At 42.0% G+C, this 19,864-nt stretch overlaps 1 protein-coding gene and 1 pseudogene across 1 annotated transcript in view; both read left to right on the top strand.

Moving 5' to 3' along the window:
- Positions 1–19,864, top strand: part of ECT2L (epithelial cell transforming 2 like) — a 90,069-nt gene that overhangs the window by 13,327 nt on the left and 56,878 nt on the right. The window lies entirely within an intron of this gene.
- Positions 6,379–19,465, top strand: LOC142870869 (C-1-tetrahydrofolate synthase, cytoplasmic pseudogene; annotated as a pseudogene).

The following is a 19,864-nucleotide window of genomic DNA, read 5'->3' as shown; positions in this document are numbered from 1 at the left end:
CGTTAAGCTTCTGTGTCCCCGTGACTAATGGCTTCCAGTGGTGTCTTTCCCCTGCCACTTGACTAGTTTGACCTTTCCTGTGACTCCTTAAAGGAAACTGGGCTGTTTGTGTCTGCCACACTTGGAGAAACCTACCAGGAGTTTGAATCAGTCTCCTTGCCGTACTGGTGAGACCGGTTTCAAACTGCCTCTGCTCAGCGGCCAGGGGCAATGCCTTACACAAAGGCCTTTCATTCCAGGCCTGGAGCTGCTCAAACTTGTAGCTTCCCTGGGTGGGTTGGGCAATGTTCATGCAACTGCATTCCCAAGAGGGGGCTGGATTGACCCTGGGGTGTGTGCGTGTGCGAGTGCATGCATGTGTGTGAGCGCGTGCGTGTGCTGGGGGGAGAGCGAGATCACGACCAGCCCATGAGAGGTTAGCTCTTGTCACTTGTCTCCATCAGAACAGTCTGGAAATGGGGTGGGAAGGCAGAAAAATGGACCAACCAAGGTGTATTTCAGAGAGAACAGCCCCCACTCCCACTTTAGGACACCCTGCACCCTCAGTTCTTTCCAAGCAGCCCGTGCAAGGGCTCCGTTGAGGACAGCTGTCTCAGTTGTGCTCTGCAAGGAAATCAGGGGTGTAGTTTTTCAGAGACAACACACTTCCAGGTTAATTTTGAAAATAGAACAGCTGTATCAGTTACTGAATGTTTTTGTGTGGAGGGGCTGGAAGTGTTAAAGAAAAAAAGTCACTCAATGATACTTTGTTAAAGCACAGGAAGGCAGACGTTATTCAGGACCGTGGCGACAGGTACAGGAACCACCGCGATGGGGCCGTGTGGTGGGGAGAGAGATTGGGCTCCCCTCCAAGGACAGCATGAGCCAGTGGGCATTCACAGCCAAGGAGTGGGCTGGGGTCAGTGGGAGGAAATTACTAAGAGGGACATCAGGGGGAAGGGAGATGCTGGTCACACTGACCTCACAGGACTCTTGCTGAAGACAGGCCTGGGTGACCAGACATGGCCTCAGGGAGGGTGGAGGAGGAACCTGATCACACACTGAGGGTGGGGAGGGCTTGCTGAACTGACTTAGCAGGGTTCTTTGCTAAAACTGGATTTCACAAGGAAGTGCCCAGCTGGGCCAAGGAGACTCGGTCAAGCAGAGACTCTTCATCAGAGAGGAGAGGGGAGTATTCAGAGACAAATTGTACGCTTGTTCCAAAATTACTGCTGTTTAAATATCCAAGGCAAGTCTGGATATCTGGGTCATTGCGACCCCTCCTTCCCCACAGCCCAGTACCCTGGACACAGTCCTGTCCTTCCACACAGGTTGGCTGGTTATGGACAACTATATTATTAGCATTTTGTTACTGAGATGGTTTTTAGGGGTGGACAAAGTTTAAAAAGAAAATTCTTGAGTTGAAAAGGAAAAGAGAAACCAAAACCCAAAGCTGTTTGATTGGGTAAGGGATGGGGCCAGAATGGATGGACAGAAGGGCATTGACTTACATTAGGCCGAGTCCATGCACTTGAAGTTCTCACTGTCATTTTGTAAGCGGGGCTGTTCTCCCTTTATGGCGTTCAACTTCCCTGTACAGTACTTAGCACCACCTGACATTTTGTTACATACAGTACTTGCCTGCTTGTTCACTTTCTGCCTACTCCACTAGAACAAAAGCTGCATGGTGACTCTGTCTCTAGCACTTAGAGCAATATACAGGCATATAGTGGCCACTCCATAAATGCTTATTTAATGAATCCGGATATCCAAAACACACCCAATTACAAAAATAACAAGAAGATAATCAGAAAAAAAATGTGAGTGCCTCTCTTCTATGCTCTAAGAGCTCTGGCTGCAGGAAGAATGCCACGCTGTGCTATGGGCAGGTGTGTATCTGTCTGCCTCCCAGACAGGGTCAGTAGCGCTGTAGAAAAGGGCACATGCTGTTTGCCTTTGACTCTCTAGGAGAAGAATTTACACACAGCAGGTGCCAGTGCATGTGAAAGGCACTGCATTATTGGATTATGATGGAGGCTGCAGGTGCTGAGAATGGCATGTCCTCATCTCCTCATATTAGGGACTCACCTAGCCTAGACCTTTCATTGCATTTTTTTAAGCATGCCATAAACCATGACAGTTTGGGGAACCTCTGTCCTGTGCACGATCTAAGTCCCCAGCTCTACTTTCCAGTCCTGTCCTTGCTTAGGGTTGGACCAGCTGCTACCAGTTAAGTGCCATAAAGCCACCTCCAGCGTCCCGCCCCCTGCACTCTTCCTCTCACCCACCCCCCACGGACTGATTCCCAACCCGAACCTTCCAAACCTACTATGGTCATGGAAGCGTCCAGATTCCTCTCTGACAGAATCACCCTGAGCTTGTGTCTGTATTCTCCACAGTCCGGTGACAGTCATGACCCCAGCCACATTTCAGTTCTCCTGAGTCTTCTGTTGCCTGCTCCACTGAGTCTCCTCTAGATCTGTGAGGAACAATAGATCTAGCTGAGAACCGGGCAGCCATGGCTCTGAGTGTGGGAGAGGAAGAGCCTGGGCTGAGGCCTGGGAACCCGGCTCTTCCTTGGAGCCCTCACCCACTGCCTCCCCAAAGGCCACTGGCTTCTCCGACAGGTCTCTCAAGGCTCTGCAGGCTTCACCCAACACTCTTCTCAAATGTCCTTCTACCTGCCACCTACTACTTAGGGCCAAAGCCATCCTACATGTTGTTACACCGGTACCAACTTCCAGTTACCAAAATCTGTACTAAATAGCTATTGTTACCTAGTTCTTTAAGAAGTTTTTCAAGATGCATTTTTAGAATATAGGAGATTACTAATATTAACACTTTGCTTCATTCAAGACTTTTCATTATTTCATTAATTCAAGGTAGCTGGATAGATCTTTCCTCTTATCTGTCTTCAATTCCTGCTTAGACGGTTAAACATGGTTGATTACCTGCCCAACCAAGCCACTCCACATTTTTCTCCTGCTTCCTGACAGAAGCTCTGGTTTTTCTCCCAGGTAGATATGCTTCCAGGGTGGTGGTAACCCCACCCCACCAAGGGTGAGTCACAGTTGGCCTGAATTAATCATGGTGTCTGGTTTAGGAAAGGGTGTGTAGATATTAATTCTGCCCCTGGAAACATAGGGGCTGGCTGCTAGAGAGCTTCTGGAGACTTTTCTTCTCCTTAAAGGAACTTAAAAAAAAGAGACTTTAGGAAGGTACATGCCCTCTTCCTCCCTGCCAGCTTCTGGTTGCTGTTGCGTGAGGATGGAAGCTCAGAGCAGCTAGTTATTTGGAAACCATCTCGGGGGACAAGCAAACTGTTGAGGATGGCAAAGTGAAAATGTGAAAAATCCTTGGCCCTTAATAACATCATTGAGTCCTTGAACTCACTAAGCCTTAATCCACCCTTATTGTTTAAGAACAGTGAAAGAGAGAGAAATCGATTTAAAAATGGTCTGTCATGGTCCATTTATCTAGTAGTCACTTCTCTGGTCATCTCAACTCTTCAAATTTATTGGAGAATCAGGAAGGAAAGACAAAAGGCATTTAGCAGTCAAACACATAGGAGAGAGCCCTTCAGATTCTCATGCATAGTTTAAGTTTTTAATTCATTTGGGACATCTGTAAAGTGATTCAAAAAGGAGTTATCCATACTCCGAAGACCCCCATACATCTAGTCAGTGCTTTGTACTTAACTTCAGCATGAGCACCAGGATCTGCTATGCTGCCTCTTCCTTCTACCAATGGGAAGTCAAGTTCACAGAAGTTGAGGAGAGATGGCTCATCAGAATCATTTAGAATCTGTAAAACAGATGAGGAGCTCCACCCATAGAGATTTGGGCTCACAGTGGAATGGGGTGGAGGAAGCTGTTTTGACCAAGTTCCCAGGTGATCTGGTAACAGCCCAGGGTAAGACACAGGTGTGAGTGACCTGAAGGCCCCAAGGTTTCTTCCGCCTCTTGATTCCACCCTCCTCTGAGGCCGGAACCCAGAAGATGTGAGCTGTCCCGTCCCTTCTATTCTCAGTGCAGTGAAACAAAACAATTTGTTCAGGTTCTGTGGGTGCCTTTTTCAACTTACACTAGTGATGCTACTTAGTGGTTTCAGAATGTATTTCATCGTAGGGAGCCCTAAACTTGATGTGAACAATAAAGGAAATGTTTTACTGTCAAGTAATTGAAAAATCTAGAGGTAGGTCTGGCTATAGTCAAAGCTTACTCCAGTGGTTCAGTAATAAAAGCAATGACTTGTCACTTTCTGTCCTGCTCTGCCTCTGGACTCATGGTCCCATTCCTACATTTCCTTAGTTGTGTCCAGAAGAAAAATAAGTTTCTTTGGGCTTCACTCTGATTTTGTATTAGTTTAGGTCCACCCCCACTTGTGACCAATTGCTATGGCCAGGAGATTGACCTATACTTTGATCATGTGCTTTCTAGAGCTATAGAGTCAGATTCTGAAGAATTATGTGGACCACCAAATAGAAATTGAGATTATTTTACCTAAAGAATAGTAAGTAAATGAGGCATGACAAAAGCTAAAGTTTCTTCCTTTAGCATTCAACAAATACTGAGTACCTACAATAGATCAAGCACAGTTCTGGGTGCACGGGATTCAACAGTGAACAGAGTGTAAAAAGTCCTGCTTGCTGTAATTTATATTCTAGGAAAATAAAAGTAAAATATTAATAGAACAAAGGAGATAACTATGCCTCTCGCTAGATACAACAGTTCTACCCTTATCTGAGATTCCATGATTTCAGTTACCCGTGGTCAATCATAGTCCAGAAATATCAAATGGAAAATTCCAGAAATAAACAATTCATAACTTTTATAAGGTTGACCACTCTGAGTGGCATGATGGAATCTCTTGCTGTCCTGCTCTGTCCCGAGTGAACCATTCCTTTGTCCAGCATAGCCATGCTGTAGAAGCCACCCACCTGTCAGTCTCTCGGTAGCCATCTGGGTGATCAGATTCACTGTTGGTATTGCAGTGCTTGTGCCCAAGTCACCTTTATTTGACTTCATAATGGCCCTGAAGCACAAGAGTAGTGATGCTGGCCATTCTGATATGCCAAAGAGAAGCCATCAAGGGCTTCCTTTAAGTGCAAAGGGGGAAGTTTTCAATTTAATAAGGAAAGAACAAAGTTGTATGCTGAAGTTGCTAACATCTACAGTAAGAAAGAATCTTCTATTCATGAAATCAAACAACGCTATCAAAAAGTGGGCAAAGGACATGAACAGAATATTTTCAAAAGAAGACAGAATAATGGCCAACAAACATATGAAAAAATGCTCAATATCTTTAATCATCAGGGAAATGCAAATCAAAACTGCAATGAGATATCACTTATCTCCAGGAAGAATGGGCTTTATCAAAAAGTCCCCAAACAACAAATGCTGGCGTGGATGAGGAGAGAGAGAGGAACACTTCTACACTGCTGGTGGGGCTGCAAACTAGTTCAACCTCTGTGGAAAGCAATATGGAGATATCTTAAAGCGATACAAGTAGATCTACCATTTGATCCAGCAATTCCACTACTGGGCATCTACCCAAAAAAATCAAATGACACTCTCCAAAAAAGACACCTGCACTCAAATGTTTATAGCAGCACAATTCACAATTGCAAAGTTGTGGAAACAACCCAAGTGCCCATCAATACATGAGTGGATTAATAAAATGTGGTATATGTATACCATGGAGCACTATTCGGCTTTAAGAAACAATGGTGATATAGCACCTCTGGTATATTCCTGGTTAGAGCTGGAACCCATACTACTAAGTGAAGTATCTCAAGAATGGATAAACAAACACCACACGTACTCACCAGCAAATTGGTATTAATGGATCAACACCTAAGTGAACATATAGGAGTAACATTTATCAGGTGTCGGGCAGGTAGGAGGGGGAGGAGGGGATGGGCATATACAAACATAATGAGTGAGATGTGCAACGTTTGGGGGATGGGCATGCTTGAAGCTCTGACTCGAGGGAGGAGGGGGGCATGGGCAATATACGTAACCTTAACATTTGTACCCCCATAATATGCTGAAATTAAAAAAAAAAGAATGAATCTTCTATTCATGAAATGATGAAGAAAGAGAAAGAAATGCATGCGTAGCAGCACTAGGGTTTGTTACTATCCGTGGTTTGTAGCACTTCTGGGAGCTTGAAGCATGTCCTTCAGTGGCCCCACAGTAAACATTTTGGGGGTATTTCCCATGTCTCAGAAGTTGGAATAGTTCAGTAGGCTGACTAATGACCCCCAAAGAAGTCTCTGCCTTCATCCCTGGGACCTGTGAATGTTACCTTTTCTGGCAAAGATCTTTAGCTTAACCACATCTGCAAAGAGATTGGGACGTCATCCTGGATTCTCTGGGCTGGCCCAGTGTCGTTATAATGGTCCTTATGAGAGAGATGCAGGAAGAGTCGGAGTCAGAAGAGAAGGTGATGGAACTGGGGGGAGAGGAGAGACTGGAAGCAGCCCTGCGGCTGGCTGTGAAGGTGGAGGGAGGGGCCGAGAGCCAAGGAGGCCAGGCAGCCGCCAGGAGCAGGAAAAGGCAAGGCACGAGTCATGCCAACACCTTCACTGTAGCCAGGCAAAACTGACTTAAGACTTCTGACCTCCAGAGCACTAAGAAAATTAACCTGTGTTGCTTTACGCTCCTAAATCTGTGGCAGTTTGTTACAGTGGCAACAGGAAACTCATTCAAACAGTGATTTTCTTTTTCTATTTTTTTCAACTTTTATTCTTTTTTCATTCTTTATTTTAATTTATACACATTTATTTAGCCCCAGCCAAGCTGCCAAGAGCAGTGAGCAAGACAGCAGTGGAGATGGGCATTAAATGGTGAAGGTGAAGGAGCCTGAGAAAACACAAAAACGGTGCTTAGATTACACTGCAGTGCACGTCAAGGGTGAGGGACACAGTCTTCAGCAGAGACCCTGAGGTGGCATTAAGCAGGAGTGCTCAGTGAGTGACAATCAGTCTCCCACAGGGATGTGTTTGGGCAGCAGGAATCGTCAAGCCTGTTGGGAAGATGGGGGGATCTGGCTGTACCCCAGACATATCACCCCAAAACTGCACTATCACCCCCTTATATGCCTGTATGGTGGCCTACGAGGCTTTTCACCTGACACAGGACTGGGCCCTACTGTACCAGCTGCAGTTACGATTTCTTTCTCCACCCCCAGTACCACACTGCCCAGAAGTTACTATTGAGTCTCACACAAGTCTATTAGCTAACTCATCCAAGGAGTTTTAATTTTGAAAACTTTTTCTTTTTAACTTCTAGAATGTCTAGTTGTTTTTTTTTTCCAAATGAACATTTTAAAAATTCACTCCTGTTGTTACCTTGATTGCTCTTGGACTATTTTAAGCATGCTTATGTTAAAATCTTTTGTATGGTTTCTTTACCTCCCAGTTCTCAAGGTGACAAATCTCTCCTTTGTTTCATTTGCTGACCTTCCCTCCTGGTGTTTGGTTTGGAGGTTATTTTCCATGGGAATTGTGTCCGCCCTGGGCTGTGGGAGCACACAGAGTGGTTTCAGGTTTGTGTCTGCCTCTCTGGGAACCCCCAGGGTCTGAGCTCTTCTCAGTAGGAAAGCACAGCCCTAGTCATTATAAGATGGGGCCCGACTCCTGTGAAGTTTCGCTTCCACTTACTGCCTTCATGTGTGTGTGTTTTTAACTTCTATAACTTGCTCATTTCCTTTTTCATTACTTTTTTTTCTTTTTGAAGAGATCATGCTTCATAATCTTGCTGTCATATTCCCCAGCACTTCCAAGTATTTGAAATTAGTGCATAGATTCCCTTTTCAACTCAGTCTACTAATTTCTTGGAAGATTTTATAGATATATCATCACTTATCTCAGACATTTAGCTTGTTTCCCCTGACTCTTGCTATTATAAATAATGCTTAGAAGATCATCCTTTGAGATGAAAAATAACAACAGCAGCAATAAGAAAAAGAACATCCTTTAGCTAAATCCTAGGCTTAGACATATCTTTAATCATTGTTTTAGGATAAACCTCTAGAAGATAAATTGTTGGATCCAAAGGCACATTTATATGGCCAATTGGTATTTGTCACTTGCCAACTTGCCTTTTTTTTCCCATGCAACTCAGGAGTTGCACAAACCTCTATGGTTCCAGATGTACATGTTCCACTTGCCCTTGTGTTTTTGTCCTTGAAGCCCCATTAAAACATGCATTAGGAACTAAAACTGGGGCACGAACAGCACCGCAGACCCTTACCATGCCATCAAGTGTTTGTCAAGAAGCCAGCAGACAGGACTTAGAGGTGCTACCTAGGCAACTAGAAAACAGGGACCTCTGCCAAATCCACTCACCCTCTGCAGCCTCTCCAAGCTGTTCTCCCAGTCATTTTCATCACGATTTTGGCAGCTTCTTTCTACTCCTTATCAGAAATTTAAGAGCAGAGAATTAAATTCAAGTCCCATATTACTGAGCTTTGTTATTTTTGCAAAGTACACGTTGTACATTCAGTGGCACGCTGCAAAGCATTATCATGAATTATTTAAATGAAACGATCCTTGTCACAATAAATGAGCAAAGCACATTTTGTTCATTGTCTCCTTACATGTTGTTATTTCTCTTCACAGATTTCTTACTTTGCAACATTAACTAAGGTGCAATGAGCCGCAATGTCATTACTGCAAACTACCCTAGTTCTGCTGCTCATGTACAGATTTTCTTTTTAATGTGATGGAAGCATTTTCCTTTCTTCCTGCTTAAGATTCATTATTCTTGAATGTGTCCTTGTAGCAGTGTAGACTAGAAACAAATATAAAACATATATAATTGAGGATTACTTTTTAAAGTAACTCATATTCAGTTCTTCTCCTTTGCTCTGCTGGGATGAAACAATAGATGCTGAGAGGTGAGAGGGGGAGGAGAGGAAAATATGAAGATACTGAGACCCTTCTTTGGAGAGGTGGCTGGAAACATTTCTGTTTTACCTCTGTTTGTTTGTTTGTTTGTTTTCTGAGACAGAGTCTCCCTCTGTTGCCGGGGCTAGAGTGCTGTGGTGTCATCATAGCTCACAGCAACCTCAAACTCCTGGGTTCAAGCAATCCTCCTGCCTCAGCTTCCTGAGTAGCTGGGACTACAAGTGCCTGACACCACACCTGGCTAAATTTTTGTATTTTTAATAGAGAAGAGCAGGGATCAGGGGGTGGTTTCACTTTTGCTGAGGCTGGTCTCGAACTCCTGATCAGGGGTCCTCAAACTTTTTAAACAGGTGGCCAGTTCACTGTCCCTCAGACCGTTGGAGGGCCGTTGGAAAGTGCAGTGTACATTCTACACATGCGCACTGTGGGCCTGGGATGAGTCGGCTGCTAAGCAGGACAGGCAGTGGTGGCAAAAACACCCGGCCGGCCGGATAATGTCCTCAGCGGGCTGCATGTGGCCTATGGGCCATAGTTTGAGGACCCCTGCCTGAGCTCAAGTGATCCTCCCACCCCGGCCTCCCAGAGTGCTAGGATTATAGACATGGACCACCGTGCCCAGCTTCCCTCTTATTTTATTAATCTGTTTTATAATTCTAAAGTAAATGAAAGTAAATTTTATCTCAAAGGCTAGCAAAATGACTCTGAAGCCTACCTCAGACAGTGAGGAGTTCAGATAGTCACCCATTGGAGATTAGCTGTTCTTGGTGGTGTGACAGGCTCGTTCAGCTTGAAGGTTGGTCTCTAACTGAGGACATTACAGACATTACACAGCTATTATGTGTGTTTTCTCATTGCTACCAAGGAGATCCCCAAGTGACACTTTTGTCTGTGGATACGACATGCTACCAGTACAGGTACAACCCCATTCTTTGCCCCTCTGCTTATAGACCCACGCTCATGTACACACACACACTTTCCTCAGACTGGCAGGCCAACAGGTTCATTTTAAGCCACCCTGTTTTGTCTCAGGATGTGACAAGGCTTTATGGACACAGATCAAGGAAGAGCAGTGATTTAGAGTAAGGCCAGGGGAATAGGAACTCACAGAATAAGTCAGCCATCATTAAACCTTGGAAGTGAAGTAGGTAGCCTCTTCTTTTTTTTAATCTTTGTATTTTCCAATAATTTCTAATTTACAGAAAAGTTGCAAGAATAGTACCAACGATTCCTTTATACTTGTCACCCAGATTCCTCCATGGAGTTAACATTTTAATAGTCAACAGTTTACTAGTTAACATTTTACCACTTTTTGCTTTATTATTCGGAATCATTTGAGAGTAAGCTGCAAATGTGATGCCCATCACCCTAAGCATGTCAATGTGTGTTTCCTGAAAACAAGGGCTCTCTGCTGAAAAATCAAAGTTCATCTGTCCATATCAGGAAATCAGCACTGATATAATACTACCATCCAAATCATACACTCCTTTCAAACATTCCTGATGGCTCCAACAATGTTCTTTATGGTCACCCTTTCCTTCTTGGTCCAGAGTTCAATCCACTGTCATCTATTGTATTTAGTTTTCATGCCTCTAAATCTACCTTTAACGTGGAGTAAATGCTAGCTTTTTCTTGGCTTTTTTTTTTTTTTTTTTTTAGCCTAAAACTATGGTGTTCAATTTTTCTTGGCTTTTATTGACAGTCTTGAAGAGCACAGAACTGCTGCTTTGTTAAATGACCCTCGCTTTGTGGTTGGCTGTTGTTTCCTCAAGATTATGTTCAGGTTACATGTTCTTGGCAGAAATAACACAGAAGGGATGCTGTGCTCTTCTTAGAGGATCATGTTGGGGGGCATACCATGTCTACTTGTCCCATTGTTGGTGATGACTTTATCCCTTAAGATAGTTAATTATTAAGTATTTTGTATTTATTAATTAATAAGTAACTTTAAAGTGTTGGAGCGATTAATCTTAAGGTAATTAAAAAGTATTTGAATCTATGAAAATATCCTGTTCCTCATTCATACTTTCACCCACTAGTTTAAGCATTCATTAATGGCTCTTATCTGAAACAATTATTACTATGATGGCCTCCAAGTGGTGATTTCCTAATCTCTTAATTCCCTCTGTGTGTATTAATTGGTATTCTTCTGTAAGGTAGTTTTCCTGCTTTATTTATTCATGTATATATTTATAGCAGTATGGACTCAGAGACTCCTATTTTATTCAATAAGCTATAATACTTTACATTAATTATGTATTTTGATGCTCAAACTATTCCATATTTTGTCAGTGGGAGCCCCTTTAAATTGGCTTCTGTGTTCTTTTGGCATACCCATCACTCTTTAAGTACTTTCTTACTATCTGGAGTCACAACATGTTCCAGGCCCATCTTGTACTTTCCTCGCCCCTTCTTTGGTATCAGCTGTTTCTCCAATAAGCCCTGGTTTATTTTATTAGAGAATGGAATTGAGAAACCAAGATCTGGGTTCATTGTGTGCTCATTGCCTCTGGGATGTCATTGCTTCTAGGTGCCCTAAGTGAACAGGAAATATATGTATACACACACATACATATACACCCATCTGTTTCTATTTGTACATTATCCATGTATATGTATCTTTTTAAAAACATGAGACTTAATCCTAGCACTCTGGGAGGCCGAGGCAGGTGGATTGCTTGAGGTCAGGAGTTTGAAACCAGCCTGACCTAGAGCGAGACCCTGTCTCTACTATAAATAGAAAGAAATTAATTGGACAACTAATATATATATAGAAAAAATTAGCCAGGCATGGTGGCTCATGCCTGTAGTCCCAGCTACTTGGGAGGCTGAGGCAGGAGGATTGCTTGAGCCCAGGAGTTTGAGGTTGCTGTGAGCTAGGCTGATGCCACGGCACTGTAGCCTGGGCAACAAAGTGAGACTCTGTCTCAAAAACAAAACAAAACACAAAAACCCCATGAGACTTTACACTGTGGTCTCCAATTTCAATCCAACTCCATATGGATCATTCTAGCCTGCCTCTTTTACATATTTGTACATAATTTTCCAAAACTGAGAAAACTGGCTCCTTGAATCTTCAATAAATTAATTTTTTCCCACCCTCTGTAAACAATGAATCTCCCATCCATTCAGGGGCCATCTTCTCCTCCCCCTCCCCCTCTGCACATGGCAGTAATACTAACACATCTCTCTCCATCCTTCCTATGGCTATACCAGGCTGAGCAAACCCTGTCACTGGCCCATAAACAGCAGCCTAGTCTCCTCTATACCTGCTGCCCAATCAGGAAAAATGATTGGCATTTCAGAGTGTGACCAGCTTTGTCTCAAGAGAAGGATTATATGAATCATAATATAGTGTGTTAACTCCAGTAGGGAAGAGAATTTGGTCTTATTTCAGAGGCAACCACTTAAAAGCAATAAATAAATAAATGTCTTCCAGTAGCACTGGTCTCAAAAAATGAGAAGAAGAAAGAAACACAAGAAAATCTCAATGAATATATATTTGCTTTGAATTTCAACTCCATTAAAAATCTTGAGGGCTGGGTGTAGCCACTGCTCACTTCTGTAATCCTACCTAGCACTTTGGCAAGCTGAGGCAGGAGGATCACTTAAGCAGGGGTCCTCAAACTTTTTAAACAGGGGGTCCCTCAGACTTTTGGAGGGCTGGACTATAGTTTAAAAAAAACTATGAACAAATTCCTATGCATACTGCACATATCTTATTTTTAAGTAAAAAAACAAATGGGCAAAAACACCCGCATGTGGCCCGCGGGCTGTAGTTTGAGGACGCCTGGCTTAAGGCCAGGAGTTTGAGCAACATAGCAAGACCCTGTCTGTATCAAAAAATTAGAAAAACTTAGCTGAGAGTAGTGGCATGGGTCTATAGTCCCAGCTACTCGAGAGACTGAGGTAGGAGGATCACTTGAGCCCAGGAGTTTGAGGTTACAGTGAGCTATGATGATTCCACTACACTCTAGCCCAGCCAACAGAGCAAGACTCTGTCTTTTTTTTTTTTTTCCGGCATATTATGGGGGAACAGATTTTAAGGTTTCAATAAATGCCCTCCTCCCCCACAAGTCTGAGTTTCCAGCATGACCATCCCCCAGATGGTGTACATCTCACTCCTTATATATATACATATCCACCCCCCTCCCACCTGCCCAATACCCTATTACTGTAGTACCTATGTGTCCACTTAGGTGCTACTCAGTTAATACCAGTTTGCTGGAGAATATATCTGGTGCTTGTTTTTCCATTCTTGGGATACTTCACTTAGTAGTATGGGTTCCAGCTCTAACCAGGAAAATATAAGGTGTGCTATATCACCGTTGTTTCTTAGAGCTGAATAGTACTCCATGGTATACATATACCACATTTTATTAATCCATTCTTGGATTGATGGGCACTTGGGCTGTTTCCACAGCCTTGCAATTATGAATTGTGCTGCTATAAACATTTGAGTGCAGGTGTCTTTTTTGTAGAGTGTCATTGGATCATTTGGGTAGATGCCCAGCAATGGGATTGCTGGATCAAATGGTAGATTCACTTGTATCGCTTTAAGGTATCTCCATATTGCTTTCCACAGAGGTTGAACTAGTTTGCAGTCCCACCAGCAGTGTAGGAGTGTTCCTCTCTCTCCACATCCACGCCAACATTTGTTATTTGGAGACTTTTTGATAAAGGCCATTCTCACTGGAGTTAAGTGATATGTCATTGTAGTTTTGATTTGCATTTCCCTGATGATTAGAGATGATGAGCATTTTTTCATATGTTTGTTGGCCATTCTTCTGTCTTCTTTAGAAAAGTTTCTTTAGAAAAGTCTTTGCCCACTTTTTAATAGGGTTATTTGATTTTTTCTTGCTGATTTTCGTGAGTTCTAAGTATTTTCTAGTTATCAGCCCTTTATCGGATACGTAGGATGCAAAAATTTTCCCCCATTCTGTAGGTTGAGCAAGACTCTGTCTTAAGCAAACAAACAAAAAAACCTGAGATCCAGTTTTAAATTGATAGAGCTAAACTATTTATATAGTCTTTTTCTCTTGAAAATCATCTCATAACAAAGAAGAAACACAAATACATACTAACTTGGATGAAACTGAGACATCTGTAACCACAGTCACATATGTGGAAGTGGAAACTGAATGGAGAAATGGTAAATAACAGAATAACAGAAGGATCGTGAAGCCCCACGAGCACAGGGAAGGAAACTGATGAGAAGCAAGCCAGTTCACTGCATAAGATCCTGTAAGGGTTTGGGAATCGGAGGCTGAAATCGGAGAGATTATTTAAAAGTCTGTCTGCCTGTGAAATTAATACTTGTATTTAAAAAAAAAAGTCTGCAGAAGAACCAGTTAGACTTCCAGGTGCCCAGCTCTATCCTGTATATTCAGATTAGTCCTTTCCTATGTAAACAAACCAAAGCAGGTAGGAGCCTCTCAATTCTATGATTTTGTACAATGAAGACCCAGGAGGTGAACTTTCAAAGGCTGACTTCTCTCTAGTAGATAGTGAGAGGGATTTACTAATTTCTTCCTGTCACACATTTATTCAGCACATATTTGTTGAGTGACTGCTGCATGCTAGGAATTGTCCTCTGCCACGTAAAGGGGTTACAGACACACCCGCAGTTCCATCCAATGCAGATACAGAACAGCATATATTGAGAAAGCCCTCCTGAACAGAGGAGTAGCAGAGCACCTGAGCTCTTCAACTTTCATCACCTCACAGCTTAGGCAAGTGGGAGACAGATGTACAGACCTTGGCCAAGTGTGAGTAGAGACTCTGCACTTATAATGGTATACAGATTTATAGAGTGTGGGAGGGGAGCAGGGAACATTTACAAAACTAGGTAACCATGGGGGCTTCTTAGTCAAGGATGATGCCTTGTTAAAAAGGAAGACTTAGAATTTAGCAGTTTTCCTTTCTTTGAGCTAAGCCAGATCTGCCGTGACAGATGTCTGCTAAGACTATGAAAAGGGACCACCCGAATCTGTCTCTGCTCAGTCCAGCCCCTGGAACTGGAGGTTCATTTAACGTAATTTTCTACATTGCCTTTGATTGGCACTGAGTTATGGCGGCTGTCATGTTTGTGTTCACAAGTGGGGTGTCAGTAAAATCTCATACAGCTGGAACATTGATCTCATGGAGGTAGGGAGTAGAAAGATAGTTACCAGAGGCTGAGAAGGGTGTGTGGGTCAGGGTAGGGATGAAGAGAGGTTGGCTAATGGGGACGCACAGTCAGATAAAAGGAAGAAGTTCTAATGTTCAATAGCGGAATAGGGTGACTATAGTTAACAACCTTGTATTGTATATTTCACAGTAGCTAGACGAGAGGACTTGAAGTGCTCCCAACACATAGAAATGATAAATACCCAATGTGATGGATACCCTGAATACCCTGACTTACTATTACACAATGTACACATAACAGTAACAGTAACAAAATATCACTTGTACCACATAAATATGTACAAATATTATGTATCTATTTAAAAAAATCTCATACAGCTGGGCCAAGCATGGAGCAACATTTCCAATATTGTAAGAGAGTCATGAGAGGCTGCTTGCATCTATGATAAAAAAGAAAAAAATTTTTGCACTCCTCTTTAATCCTTACCTATCTCCACCTACTTTCCCATCAATCAAGGCCCATCCCCTCCACTGCAGGATAAACTAGACTGTCCTTTCCCTGGATTGATGAGTTTCACAGGAATGTAGGAGTCATCATTTTACAGGCATGAATGACTTCTGAAAAGCAAAGAGAGTCACTATAGAACCATCCAAGGCAGTCAGTGTCCAAATTTATGTCTACTAAAGTGTCTTCAGTCAGAACAATATGAACTGTCCATCTACCTGCTGATGTCAAGCCAGACATGAAAAAGAAAAGAGAGAAATGTACCGTTTCTTTTCATATGAATACTTTTCAAGCAAAGATGGAGAAATGTACTAGCTCGCCTTAAATTTTCTTCTTTACCACCCAATAATTCCTAAATGCCAAAGTAGCTCAGCCAAGGAAGAGGGAGAGGATGGCTGTATACAACTTACAGTAACTGAAGGCACCTGGAAGAGCCAGCCTTATAGAGGTCTTCATCCAGAGTCTGGCATAACTGACAAATCATACAGGCCTTGTGGTAACAATGACTTCTGCATGGATCAAAAGAATTTCTTGCTGGGCATTCTGGTCCCTTCTTGTAGTCCAACTATTGTAATTCTTTTGAGCATAAATCCAGCTGGAAACTTGGATTTACAAGAATGAAGAACACAGGCCGGGCGCAGTGGCTCAAGCCTGTAATCCTAGCACTCTGGGAGGCTGAGGCGGGCAGATCGCTCACGGTCAGGAGTTCGAAACCAACCTGAGCAAGAGCGAGACCCCGTCTTTACTATAAAAAGAAATTTCTATCTTTCTACTACAGAAAGAAATTAATTGGCCAACTAAAAATATATAGAAAAAATTAGCCAAGCATAGTGGTGCATGCCTGTAGTCCCAGCTACTCTGGAGGCTGAGTCAGGAGGATGGATTGCTTGAGCCCAGGAGTTTGAGGTTGCTGTGAGCTAGACTGATGCCTCGGCACTCTAGCCCGGGCAACAGAGTGAGAAGAACACAGGAAGTGGCAAATGTGTGGGAAAATGTAAAATTTTAAAATTATTTTAAAGACATATGAATGTTTAAAGCAAAACAACGTATTGTGGGGTTTATAACATATATAGATGTACATATGACAACTAAACACAAAAGATGGGAAGGATCATATTCTTACACTGTTATTTAGTTTTATTTGAATATTAACTTCTAAGTAGACTATGAAAAGTTAAAGATGCCTATTGTACTTTCTAGCAAAAACTTAAAAGAATAATGCACAATTCAAGGAATATTACAAGAGAGATAGAAAGAAACTTTATAGTGATGAAAGTGTCAATTCATCAAAAAGTCAAAAGAATTATAAATGTATATGTATCAAATAACAGAGTTTCAAATTACATGAAACAAAAATTGACAGGATTAATTAATAGAACTAAAAAGAATATCACTAAGTATATAGAAGACCTGAGCAATCTTCCCAACTACCTTGATCTAATTAATATTTACAGAAAACTAAATCCAACAACTTCCAAATATATGTTCTTTCTATGGGCAAAAATAACATTCACAAAGGTAGATCATTTCTTGGTCCACAAAATAAGATTCAATACATTTCAAAATTCGACTTAACAATAATGCAATAAAATTTAAAATTAATAAAAATAAAATATCTAGAAAATCTCCAAATATTTAGAAATCAACTCACTTCTAAATAACCTAATGGTCAGGCCAGGCGCGGTGGCTCACGCCTGTAATCCTAGCTCTTGGGAGGCCGAGGCGGGCGGATTGCTCAAGGTCAGGAGTTCAAAACCAGCCTGAGCAAGAGCGAGACCCCGTCTCTACTATAAATCGAAAGAAATTAATTGGCCAACTGATATATATATAAAAAATTAGCCGGGCATGGTGGCACATGCCTGTAGTCCCAGCTACTCGGGAGGCTGAGGCAGAACTATCACTCGAGCCCAGGAGTTTGAGGTTGCTGTGAGCTAGGCTGACGCCACGGCACTCACTCTAGCCTGGACAACAAAGCGAGACTCTGTCTCAAAAAAAAAAAAAAAAAAAAAAAAAATAACCTAATGGTCAGAGAAGAAATCACAAGGGAAATTAGAAAATATTTCAAACTGAATGATGATGAAAATACAACATATCTAAAGGTGTGTGATGCAGCTGAAGCCCAGTAGAGAGGGAAATATATAATTTTAAGTGATTATATTAGAAAAGAAAAAAGGGTTTAAAATTAATCTTCTGAATCTACACCTTAAGAAACTAGAAAAAAATAGCAAATTAAGTGGAAGGAAAGAAATGATAAAGAATGGAAATCAATAAAATAGAAAATGGACAAATAATATAGAAAAATCTATGAAAATAAAAGCTGGTTTTCTGAAAACAGCAATAAAATTAAACTCCTAGCAAGAGTAATAAAGGAAAAAAGACAGAGAACATAAATGAATATCAAGAATGAAAAAGGGGGTATTGCTGCAGACCCTATAGACATTAAAAAGATAATAAAAGAAAATCAAACAATTTAAATAGTTGCTTTGCAGATTCCTCGGTTGTTTGTAATAGCTGCTTTGAAGATTCTGCTTACATAATACATGAATTGAGACAGTTTGACTTTTTTCTTTCCAATATGTGTGCCTTTTTTTTTCTCACCTTGTTGAACTGGCTACGACCTCTAGTACATGTTAAATTTTAGAGGGAGTAGCCATTCTTGCTTTGTTTCTGATGTTACGGGGAAGGCATTTAATATTTCACCACTAAGCGTCATATAGCTATAGGTTTCTATTATAATTGCTTGGGAAATCGTAGTGTTTTACTTGCATGAGTGACATTCTTTAAGTTACATTTTTTTAAAAAACCACTTAGACTGCTGTATGGAGAATGAACTCTAGGAAGTCTAGAATCTGGACTCTTGTCAGGGAGACAAATCCACAGGCTGTGAAGCCGGATTCGGAGCAGACATCGCAATGGAAAAGTTTTTTAACATCAAATGTCGGTACTCTGGCCTCCACCCTCACGTGGTGGTGGTGCTCGTTGCCACTGTCAGGGCTCCTAAAATGCACGTGGGCAGCCCCACGGTCACCCGTGGACTGCCTCTTCCCAAGGCTTACATAGAGGAGAACATGGAGCTGGTTGAAAAAGCCTTCGGTAACCCGAAGAAACAAATTTGAAAAATGCCAGAATGTTTGGAGTTCCAGTTGTAGTGGCTGTGAATGCATTCAAGACGGAAAAAGAGGCTGAGCTGGCCCTCGTCATCCACCTTGCCAGAGAGCACGGAGCTTTCGATGCTATGAAGTGCACTCGCTGGGCAGAAGGGGGCAAGGGTGCCTTAGCCCTGGCGCAAGCAGTCCAGAGAGCCGCACAGGCACCCAGCAGCTTCCGACTCCTTTATGACCTCCAGCTCCCAGTTGAGGATAAAATCAGGATCATTGCGCAGAAGATCTACAGGGCAGATGACATTGAATTGCTCCCTGAAGCTCAGCACAAAGCTGAAGTCTACACGAAGCAGGGCTTTGGGAATCTACCCATCTGCATGGCCAAGACACACGTGTCCTTGTCTCACAACCCAGAGCAAAAAGGCGTGCCTGCAGGCTCTGTTCTGCCTATTTGCGACATCCACGCCAGCGTTGGGGCTGGTTTTCTGTACCCTTTAGTAGGAATGATGAGCACAATGCCTGGACTCCCTACCTGGCCCTGCTCTTATGATATTGATTTGGACCTTGAAACTGAACAGGGGAATGGACTGTTCTAAACAGATCAATCTATCTTCAAGAAGCTACTTTGAAAGTTTGGCCAGTATCTCTTCAGGCCCACTGGGAGTTAGTCAAGAGAAGTCAGCCCCTTCCCTGAAGATCTTCTGAAATATATAGTAGGAGTTTCTCCAGAAGCCTTAATTCTCATCATCATGTATAAATTAACACATATCGTGCACATTTCTATTTACTTTAGTGAAGATCCACAGAATAAAAGGAAATAATTTTGCTAAAAAAAAAAAGTGTAGGAGAGAGGTATAAGCACCTTGGACCAGAGTGATAGCAGTGGAAATGGAGAAAAGTAGTTGAATTTGGTGATATATTTTGGAGGTAGAGCTGATAGGACTTGCTGGTTTATTGAATTTGGGGAAAGTGAAAAGGGAAACAAAAACAGGATTATGGCTTAAACAATTAGGTTTATTTTAGATTTTCTTATACCTGTGAATTTCATGTATTTTTATTATTCATCTTCCTCGTTAGAATGGATAATTAAAGTGGATATAGTATTTTTAAAAAATCTACCCTTATGTTATTTAAGATTTTATTATTTTTTATAGGTATAAGATTAGAGAAGGAATAATGACCAATATTCATACTGGACTTTTAGTCAATTTTAGAAATTAGTGTTCTGAACTAAATTTC

This window comes from Microcebus murinus, chromosome 5, assembly GCF_040939455.1.
Source record: "Microcebus murinus isolate Inina chromosome 5, M.murinus_Inina_mat1.0, whole genome shotgun sequence".
Taxonomy (NCBI): domain Eukaryota; kingdom Metazoa; phylum Chordata; class Mammalia; order Primates; family Cheirogaleidae; genus Microcebus; species Microcebus murinus.
This window is presented reverse-complemented; position numbering and strand designations above follow the sequence as displayed.